Source organism: Numenius arquata, chromosome 3, assembly GCF_964106895.1.
Source record: "Numenius arquata chromosome 3, bNumArq3.hap1.1, whole genome shotgun sequence".
Classification (NCBI taxonomy): Eukaryota; Metazoa; Chordata; class Aves; order Charadriiformes; family Scolopacidae; genus Numenius; species Numenius arquata.
Genome location: NC_133578.1, coordinates 13324182 through 13335042, shown reverse-complemented (window position 1 = coordinate 13335042; position 10861 = coordinate 13324182).

Below are 10861 nucleotides of genomic sequence, written 5' to 3'. Positions count from 1 at the left end.
AGTGATGCAGACTTGCCTCTTTCCAGGCCATCTGTGCAGCCTCTGATGGAGAAGAGGAGCTGTTCGCTGTGTTGTCTAAGAAGTGTTTGGCCATCCTCCCATTTGGGCAGCCCTTCTGCCCTTCGCTGGCTTGCACATCAGTATCAACTGGCTCAGGCAACCACCCAGTGCATCTGCCACAGCTTTACAAAGCATCTGCAGCTTTCATTGGCATGGCCAGAGTCCTCCATTCTGCATGAATGGAACTGACCAGCATCTGGCACATCTCTGCACTGGTGGGATCTCTTGTAAAGAGGGAGGGACCGAGTACTCCAATAGCCTGACTGTAGAGCAGGATTTAGTCACTGTAAGCAATGGCTCTGCCTTTACATGGTTGCCTTTGACCTAGAATGAGCTGGGCTCCTTCCCCATTTAAAACCAGCTGGATCCACAGTGTCTGGCAGAGTCATATCTGTCACATAGGCAGTTTTTTGGGTGCCTATGTCTTCAGTTTCAGTGGTGGGTGCTCTCTCCATGGAGAAGTTTGCTCTGGCAGCCAGCACATAGCTGAGGTATCTGAGGCTCTGCCCCAGCAGGGGAGGGCTGGATGGGGTGGATAGGTGGGCAGATCTGGCCCACGCAAGCAGCAGGTCTTCTCCACCCTGTGCAAATAGCCATCCTTTTCACTCTGCCTTTCTCTAACAGCAAACACACCAACCCCAGAGCTTGTCTTCCTTGGCTGGCTGGTAAATGAGCCATGTTTACTGAAGAGGCAGCCAAGGCAGTATAAACCTGTATTGCCACTCACTGGCAATAACTTGCCTCATTGCATGTGCTTTGTCGACACCACTGTGCCATTAGGGAGGTGGAGAAGTGGCAGGAGAGTACACTGGCAATGCAGTTTTCTCCAGCTTTAGAAGATCTGGGAATGTAATGGTCTTAGAGCCTCAGAGATGCACATTTCCATTCCACCAGAATGTCTGAGATTTAGAAAATCTTCCTATCCTGAAGCAGAACAAGCTGCCTGCATTTTGAAAAACTGAAAACATGGCTTGAGTCAGTCAAAATGTTTTTGACGTGTTTTATTTCAATTGTAAACTTTTATTATGTTTGCAGATTTTAAAACTGTAATAACTAAAATCTTTGAAATTACGTATTTGAATAATTTTGAAACTTTATTCTCTCTCTCGTTTATTACATAAAGACAACGTTCTCAATTCCTTTCCACTGCAAGCCCACATTTTTCACCATCTAAGTGAATACCTACTTCCTGCTTTAAAAAAAAAAATCAGTTGGTATAATCTAAATCTGCTTGCTTCAATTAGAAACAGCTTTTGCGGAGCTGCACAGTCAGGGAGTTTATCTCTCGAATGCTAAATGGTGACAAAAAGGTTGTCACTGGACATAAAATTAACCCTAGAACCAGTTTTTTCTACCTTCTAGTTCAGTCTTAAATTCTGTCTTTGGTTTGAGTCAGGGAATCACAGTAAGAAGCCTCATAAAGCAGCTAGAAATTGATAGTCAGACACCAAAAAACAGAGATGTGCATCCACGTGTTTTACAGTCCTAACTGCAAGCAAAGACATTAACTACTCATTCACTAGCAGTTGATTCCAAATCCATATAAAGGGCTTTGAGAAAATGTATGTTCTTGAGATTTACCATCAGCCAATTCTTTCCTCATACTGGGTCTTGTAGCTACTTGACTAACACTGTGAGGCACAAGGGTAGAAGCCACCTAACAGCGTAGCACTAGAGTGAATCTATTCAATCCTTGCAGCATGTATTGGTTTTTAACTAGTCTTTCCTCCAGCTCTGCGTCCCTACCACACAGAACTGTCTCATTGGTGACAACCCACTGAAATCAGTGGAGTTACACTCTTCTAAATGTGGATCTGGTCCTACAGGCTCTTGGTCTTCTGCAGCTCCCTGTGCCATGCCACAACTTAAGCCAGGTGTGTGCCACTGGGCTCCAAGGCTGGCATATTAAAATGTGTGGATGTATACACATTTGTGTGTATTTTGATGATATAGCTGTAATTGTTTGAAGAGTTCACCTGAGGAAGATTGAACTGAGATGTAAAGGAACGCCCCCGTCTGGCCAAGTTACAGCAAAGGAAATCTCTGCCATAACCAATAATAACAAACCGCACCAATTACTCAATTAAAGCTAAACCCATCTTTAATCAAGACAGTCAATTTAAGAGGCCTTTGGGACTTTTGAGAAGGATGAACTCCTAATCATTGCAAAGGGAATTGCTCCTATTTATTCCAGGGTTGAAGTTGCCCCCAAATTTGCAGACGCTAATTTTGAAAAAGAGAATCAATCATTAGTTTTTAATAATGAACTTGCTCCTTGGGAGGTGGGGGGAGGGACTGAAAGCATTTCCCCATACAGTTTAGAGTTAATTAGTGCACCGATCAGGGAAAGTGTGCAAGAAAAGTACAGTCAGACGAATATTCCTTATTTAACCTCTAAACCAGTAATTCAGAAAAAAAGCAATTTCTTCTAAATATGAGTTCCAGGTGACTGCCTTTTATCTGAGCTCCATTATATTATTCCCCTGTGAAATTCTGATGAAATAGGCTGTTCGCTCCAGCAGCCGTTGACTCCCTGAGATCATTGTGAAACCAAAACATTCTGGTTTTATTAGTCATGATCCATCCTCCACCCTGGTGATGTGAGAGGCTTGAGGAGGGTGTTTGTGCCTGGGTTTCAACCTTCCACACTGAATTGCTATTTCTTCACTGGTGGGGTGACAGGCTGGATGAGCTGGTTCCCGCATGTCTCCCTGGCTGTGGGAGGCACTGGGGTACAACAGAAAGTCATGAGAGCTCCTGTCAGTGCTGCTACCTCCAACCAAGTCCAGAGGCAGAATTCTTGCTCTCACACTCACTGGACAAGCTTGTAGCTAGATCTTTCTCATCCTCATTCCCACCACAGTGTTTCAGCAAGGTCTCCTCTCTTCAGTCTCAGTTACGATAATTCCTTCCTTCCTTGGTTGCCCCATGTGATTCATCCCCAGGGCTTATTTCTGTGTGGCAACCACTAGACATAATTTTCCTACAGTTTCCTGTTTATTCTGGACTTGCACACTGCAAATTTCCTACATAGCCCTTTTTAAAAACACAGATTTATTTGGTTTTACTGTCTCTAGTCAAAGTAGCTGTTCTGAAATACCGTAGGGATGGAGCACTAGGGGCAGACAGATGTGATGAGCTGGGGCTGCTCCACATACCAAATGCATCTGGCTGAAAATAACTTGACCTTTTTATAAACTGAAGTATTGTCCAGCCCTGTTTTCACTGACCTGGCACGTTAATATGCTGGGGGGACTGGGCAGGAGAACTGCCTCAGCATTTCCCAGGTGGTGTTTGTTTGGGGCATGTTTGCCTTGACATTCCTGTGCATAAACTCTGAGGCAGAATGAATATTTTATAAAGCTTTTATTACCTCTGTCTATGATTTTCATAGCAAATTGAGCTCCCCTCATGTTGTATTGCTTTTCTTCCTTACTCTCTGTGGTGACCTTAAAGTGATCAGTGCCTGAATTCCTGCTCTTATGTACCTCATTCCCATTCTGCTGTCTCTGAGGAGGGCTCTGTATCCATGATGCATCATATGTGGCTGTGACAGTAGTTACTGGGGTCTGAAGGGCAGTTCACATGGCTTGAGGAGACTTGGCCCTATCTAGGTGTGTAGAAGACCCCAGAAGTCTAGGATTCCCTGCCAAGAGCAGCAGTGGGAACTGCAAGCTTGTTGTGGGGCTTTCAGGCTCCTGCCTCTGCGCCAGAGAGCCTGGAAGCCCCCAGACTCCAAGGGTCTGCAGGGTCCTCTCTATGGAAAGGAGCTGGGTTCCCTGGGCAGCCAGATGGTACTGAGGTCTGGGGACCCAAATGTCCTCACTCCAGTGCAGTCCTGCCAACACTCAAGGAGGAGATTCTTTCTGTTAAACCATTTTACTACAGGTTTAGCTCCACAGACAAGGCAGCTCCTCCCGTTTCTCACCAAAATAGGTGAGAGGAGAATCAGGCTCTTAATCTCAAGGGATCCAATGGCATCTTATCATGTGCTCTGAATTACTCTGTCACAAGCATCTTGAATGTCTGGTTTATCTCCTCTAAAACGATCAGTACACTGCTCATCAATCAGCCTTATTTAAGAACTAACATGCTGCAGGTGGTTTAGCAACCTGAGCATTGGGGCTGAAATAGTTGCATTCTCTGGAGCCCTGTGCCTGAACCAGGAGAGAGATGCTGGTGCCTTTGAGATGCTTGGGTGCTGTGGGGATGGGGGCACGGGTTGTCTGGATGGATGGCCAGCCAGCTACCTATATAAGGCTCTGTTGTTCTGCAGGATACCAACTCTCAGGAGCAGCAAATTTCAATTTTACAGTGAATTACATAGGCAAGGCTGAAGAAAGTGAAAACTTCTTTTCTCTCTCAGGTAATTAAAGAATGCAGGTTATTTTGCCTTAGGAGTACATCTCTACCTGCCTGGCTTGCTCCTACTTTGCTGCAAGCTGCACTTGGATGGCAAAGTGATTTTTGCATGTGTAGAAAGCGGGGAGTGCCTGAGAAGTGGTCAGCACTCACATTTGGAGAAGCTGAGCAGTCAGTACAGCCCTTTTCCCTCCTGCTTGCCATTCACCAAGCCTACATCTAATTTTAGGCATTAAGCTGAGTATGATCTCTTGAAAACATATGGCATCAATTCTGATTGCTCATCACTTTTGGAAAGTTGGCTTGATACAGACAAATCCTTTGAGTCTCTTTCCATTCACCAACAGGGAATGTGAAAAAAGGAGGAAGCTCTAGGGCTGAGAGAGACCAGGTCCGGCCAAGCTAGCCCCAACACCATCCCTGTTTTAGCTGTCTATCCTCCCTGTGGGACCAGCTCTTTCTACAGGAGCCCTGCTCTGGAGCATGTGCAAGTCGGAAAGAGCCCGCACCAGTAACTCTACACTTCCAAAGGCACTGAGCAGTACAGAAAATACAAAAGACTCCCCTGAAGTACATGAATGATGAATTAAAGAGTTAAAGAATTGTCAAGAAGCTTTATGTTTGCATTCAGAAATCAGAGAGGGGAGGTTCACCACTACATTTCTCTGGCCAAACCCACAGATGAAGATTAACTGAAAGCCTTCAGGGACAACAAACAGAACAATGTTACTGTGAGACCAAGAGCTTGTTTCACCATTTGTTCTTTATACGTCACCATGGTATAAAAGTGTTGCTGTCGGTACAAGAAGAAATAACTTTGTATTCATTCCCTACATACATCTCAGACGCATCCTAAAGTTTAAACAGTTCATAGTGCTGTTTTTTTTATCTTGGACCACTTCGCTGCATCCTCCATGGAAATACCTCCATCTGGGGACGCTCCACCAACACATTTCTTTGAGACTTGCTGCAGATATTTCCGTAAGTAACATGCTTTGATTGTGTTCCTGTTTTTTCTGTGTTCCCTGGCTGGGAGTGCTCACGCAAACAGACATCATGTGAGGAATGTTTGTGGGAGTGGGCTTTTTTGAGGCAATTGTCCAAAATATCCATGAAAGAGCTTCAGAATAAGAGTTGTGCAAATCTGCCCTGCGAACCTGTTTTTAAGATGTATGCTTATCCAGGTGGAAAACTCTGGTGTACAATGTAACCGATGTGTACCCTTGTGCCTGTTTATATTGAAGATCACTAATGCTGTTGAAGTACCTGAAATTGTTTGCAGAAACTACTTGACAAATAGTTTTGAAAAACAAATAAACCTAAAGAAAAACCCCACCTCTATTCATAGAGGGGGAAAAAAGCAAAAGGCAGAAAATGAGAAAGCTACTATTATTTTTTGTGAATTAATCACCCATCTCCAGATCTGACAAAATAACTTGGAGGAGGATGGAGTCTCTTTTTGCTTTATTTTCAGTCAGTGCTGGAAGCAAAAGTGCAGAAATTTCTCTGCAAAGCCCATTCTGATGAGATTTCCAGCCAGTTTCATGAATCAAGTTGGTTTGGATTAACTGTGAATAAGCCCTTTGGCAGAACTAGCAAATCGTGGGTTCATTGATCACAGACACTTCTGTGCATGGGGTCTGACCCAATGCTTAATAAAGGCAATGAGGAACCTACTGGGGCAGCTTATCCGATAGCTGTGGAGCCTCTTTGTGGTTCTCTCCAAAGCAGCTGGAGTCAGTTATTCCCAGACACTGGAAACTGGATGGGGGGGAATTTTACTTAAGGTCCATTCACCTAATTTATGCGGGTTTGCATCAGGCCCAGGGACAAGTTCCCTCCACCATATACTGCTTATTTAAAAAACTGGTGTAGCAGATAAGACCTAGTAAGAATCAAACTTGTCTTTTCTTCCTGCTGCTCTGGTGCCTTGTTTCCCAGCAGTAATTAACAGGGATGGATGCCTATTTCTTCTGGGATTGTTTAACTGTGGGGACAGTTTCAGGGCTGTCCCTGGAGGCTGTCTTCATAAGTAACATGTTTTTTAAGTTATGCCCCTCTATTGATCCCCTGTCTGAACAATTTCAGTGGCGCTTGCTCTGAGCCCAAAGGTGTCTGCAATCAAGCCCATAACGATATTCAAGGAGAGCACTGTTTTAAGAGGCTGCCTCCCCTGAAGTGTGCTGTGTGTTTTAAATGTGATAGACTACATGAGAGGACCTGAAACACAGACATTTGAGAAAGCTTGGGAACTTTTAATCCTTGAGCCTGAGCCCAGCCATACTTTCTGACTTCAGTTTGGGAGCCTCTGATTCACCTGACATTCAAGCCTGAAGCCCTTCTCCAATCCAGAGGAGGCCAGAAGTCTGAAAAAATCAATCTCTATTAGAAGCTTTTGCCTCAAAATGAGTTCTCCAACATGGTAAAAATGACTGATCTTGTGAGACTGCCTGCTGCCCTGCTTTGAAATGCCCTTGTCCACCAATGTTATAACGCCACTGTAGAAGGCCACCAAATTTGTCAGGCACGATTTGCCTTTAGTGAAGCCTTGCTGGTTGTCACTGATCAATTCCTTATTTCCCGTGTGCCTTAGCATCGTTTCCAGGAGGCTCTGCTTCATGATCTTGCCAGGTACAGGGGTGAGACTGACTGGCCTGTAGTTCCCTGGGTCTTCCTTTTTTGCCTTTTTAAAAATGGGGGTTATGTTTTCCCTTTTCCAGCCCACAGGAACTTCACCAAACTGCCATGATTTGTCAAATATGGTGGGTAGTTGCTTGGCAATTTCATCCTCCAGTTCCCTTCGGACCCGCAGATGAATCTCATCAGGTCCCATGGGCTTGTGCACCTTCAGGTTCTTTAGATGGTCTCAAACCCGGTCTTCTCCTACAGTGGGTAGAAAGGAGTTAATGTATTCTCCAGCATCTTTATCATTCCTGCAGAATAATCACTGTTTTAGAGATGGCTGCCTTGATATTACAATGTAATACTCTGCCTGACTAAACCCTAAAGTCTGGTGTCTGGTAGATAAAAGTCATGGAAAATGATTGTTTCGTTTGAGGCATCAATAACTTCAGCAGAGCTGTTAGGACAACAGCTCAGCTGCTCAGAAAATGGCAAAGAACCAGTTTTTGTGTCAAGTGGCTCACTTTGCTTGCCCTGCAAACTGCAGCTGAGGCTCTGGGGGGGTCAGATTTTCTGGAGGTGGAAACCCAGTATTGAATGTCTGATGGGGCATCAGGGCTACCAATCCTTCTTGTGAGGCTGTGTGAAAGTTAATATGTGCATCAGGAGATAGTTGTGGAGAAGGAGTTGTGGGGCCAGTTCTTGTTTCTGTGGCTGGTTTTCTGCACAACTTTGGGATGGTTGCTTTTTCTCCTTGTCCTTACATCAACTCAATTGCTGGACCAGTCTTGCAGTAAGTGAGAGAGAGTAGGAGAGGTCGGACCTCCCATCTGCTTCTTCAAGCAGTGTGGACAGCCCCACAGCTGGTGGGGTTTCTGCCTGGAGTGACTTGAGTCAGCTAAGAGCCAAGGCAGCAGAGTACTATGATCCCTGTTTCCATATGGCCTGTCACTGCACTCACAAGCAGCTGTAGCACCAAACTGTGCTTGTGGAGCCAGGAGCCATGCTGGAGATGGGACTTGCAGGCAGCATCCTTGAGGTACTGGTTTTCCTTCAGACCTTTTCTTTTAGAAGGTGGATAGTCCTCTGTTACTGCTTCCCAGCCTGGTGGCAAAGTTACTTGGGCTGACAGCCTTCAGTTTGGAGGCTGATACAGGAAGACAGGTTGGAGCGAGCCCGTGTTTGAAGGGGTCTGCGCTGATTAGGGTCAGATGATATTACCATAGGGGCAGTTAATTGAGCAGGCCATCTCTCTCTAATTTTCCTTTCCCGCCTGTTATTTAATACAACTACTGAGAGGAAGGCTGCATTAACTTTACTTTTATCTTTAATTCTGCGATTGCAGTAAAAGCCAGTATTTGAGAAGTCACTGAATGTACGATAGAATTGATTCTGCAATAATAATAATAACTTGTTTTCCCTCTTTGAAAATAAATATGGTCCTTAGTAGAAAGACTTACCCATTGCTGGCAGTCAATCAGCCAGGACAATTTGGGCTCTGAGTACTTGATTAGAATAACTTTAAGGAAAATTACCTTCCTGAATCAAGTAAGGATCCATTAACCTGATGAAACAGGGTTTGCTTATCTGAGAGGTTAAGACTTAAAACACAGCCTGGGCTGCATTAGATGAGGCCTCTTTTAGAATGGCATAAAGACGGAAAGTAATAAAAACACCATCTGTCATGTCTAGTCAATCAGATCTAGTATAAGAGAAGAATTATTCCTCAGACTTTACTGTTATAAGATTGTCTGCTTGTTAACAATGGGAAGTGTGGGAACGCTGAAAACTGGTTTTATTGCCTCAAATTATTTCTAGCTGTCTTTATCTCAGAGAGAATGAATATTAATCTGAGTTTATACAGCAAAGAAATACTTCTAGATGGGTACAATGCTAAGGCGTTCCATGTTGAGTCTCTGTAGTGATTTATTGTTAGAGGGAAAACTGAATGAGAGATGGAGAAAAAGTGCCGTGTACACTTTGCTTCTGAGAGTGATTATTTCTATAAACAAATCTCTTGCAAGTTTGTGAGCACCCAAAGGTTCTTTGACGTCAATTGAATATATACCTCTTGAGTGGCCCTCTGCATCTCAAAGGACTGGTGTGGCTAGATCTTCTCATGTAGTCTAGGCATAGCTGGAAGTCATGGAAAACAACGTGATTGCTTTTTTTTTTTTTATTTTGGCATGGGTTTATTAAAACTAATAAATGTTGGCACTAATGGATTTCTCTGTCACCAAAAACCACTGTGCTCTCCTCTGTTTACTAAGGACTACAGAGGAGCACCTGGAGACATCTAAAGGCCGAATGCCAAACTGCAAAGACATGCCAGCTGTGGGACCAGGAGATGGAAGGGGTGGTGGAAAGCAGATACCAGCACATCACCAGCATCATTTCTCGTTGGCTGGGGTGGAAACACTATCTGCCTTTGTCAGGCACCACAGATGGGACTGCAGTGAATATAATAACTGACCTGAACAGGCACATCTTCATCACCTCTTGCTGTAGCTGGTGCATGCCTATGCTACCTCACAACTCACGTGTACCATTCCCATTGCATCTGATGAGCTTTTCCCTGTTTGTTAGGCAGACGTCCTCTCCAGAGAAATAGGTTTAAGAAAGCAAGTGCTGGGACTAGTGAAACCTCTGCTAGGTCTTGGCATTTCCCTTTGCTCAAATACAAACGGGATTGGCTGCTGGTAATAAATGTAAAGAAGGACCAGATCAATATCTGATAGCTCACCACAGGAAGATACTGGAAATCTGCAGAGGTTTTGTATCCTTATAGTGTTCGAGGAGCTGCTTAGAAATAGATTTGGAAAGCAGAAGGGCTGGAGGTGAGTGCAGTAGCCTGAAGAGTGAACGTAGCTTAATTTGACTTCATTAAACCTCCTGCTGTTGTGTGGGACTCATGCTCTGAGCCTGTGTCTGCAATCACTCAAAATGCATGGGTCGAGCTCTGCTCCTGGGGAAGCCAGCAAGGCTCTGGTGACCTGCAGGTGCGGTAAGAGCAACGTACAGCATCGCCTGCTGCTCGGGCATGTGCTGTGCTGCTGCTCTATAGCTCCTGGGTGGCTGGGAAAACACCAGAGGTGTTTTTTGTGTGCCCACACGAAAAACATTTCTGTGTTCAAGGTTGCTGTTTGCACAAGTGGAGCACTCGGAGTGTTTGCAGGTATGTGATGCAGGACTTGGCTGTTGTGTGATGGGCGCAATCCCATGCAAGATCCCAAGCTGGGGATGGAAGAGGAGGGTTAGGGCAAGTGCCTGATTCAGTATTCGATCATAGCCAGAAGATGCACTCCAGTTAAGCTGCTGAGGCAGGAGAGGATATTTCCAGGAGAAAGGCATGTTGAGCAGAGGGAAGTTAACACATGCTGTGGGGGTGGCATCTGGGAAAGGTTGAGCCCACTGGTCCTACTGATGTAGGAGGCTGCTCAGCCTCCTTGGAAAAGTGAACCTCTTTGGGGAAGTTAGCATAAGGCGGAAGAGGCACAGATGAATTATTCTTCCTACACAAGTGTAACCTTTCTCCTTGCCAAAGTCAGAGGAAAATTGCCACGAGTGACAGTGGAGAGCAGACTGCCCTGGGCACAGGATGATCAGGACAAAATTAATTGTGCTACAAAGTGTCATGATCCCTGGAGACCCAAAGGCTGTATGTTTAGGGCAACCTTTAAAAAAAGCAAAAAACATCTCTAATTTTGTGCCTGTACCCCTGGGACCTGATGCAGGGAAAACCCACATGAACGTGCTTCCTGCTGGAGCTGGTGAGAGCTACTCCCACTCCCCATGTTAGCAGATTGATCCCTGTGGT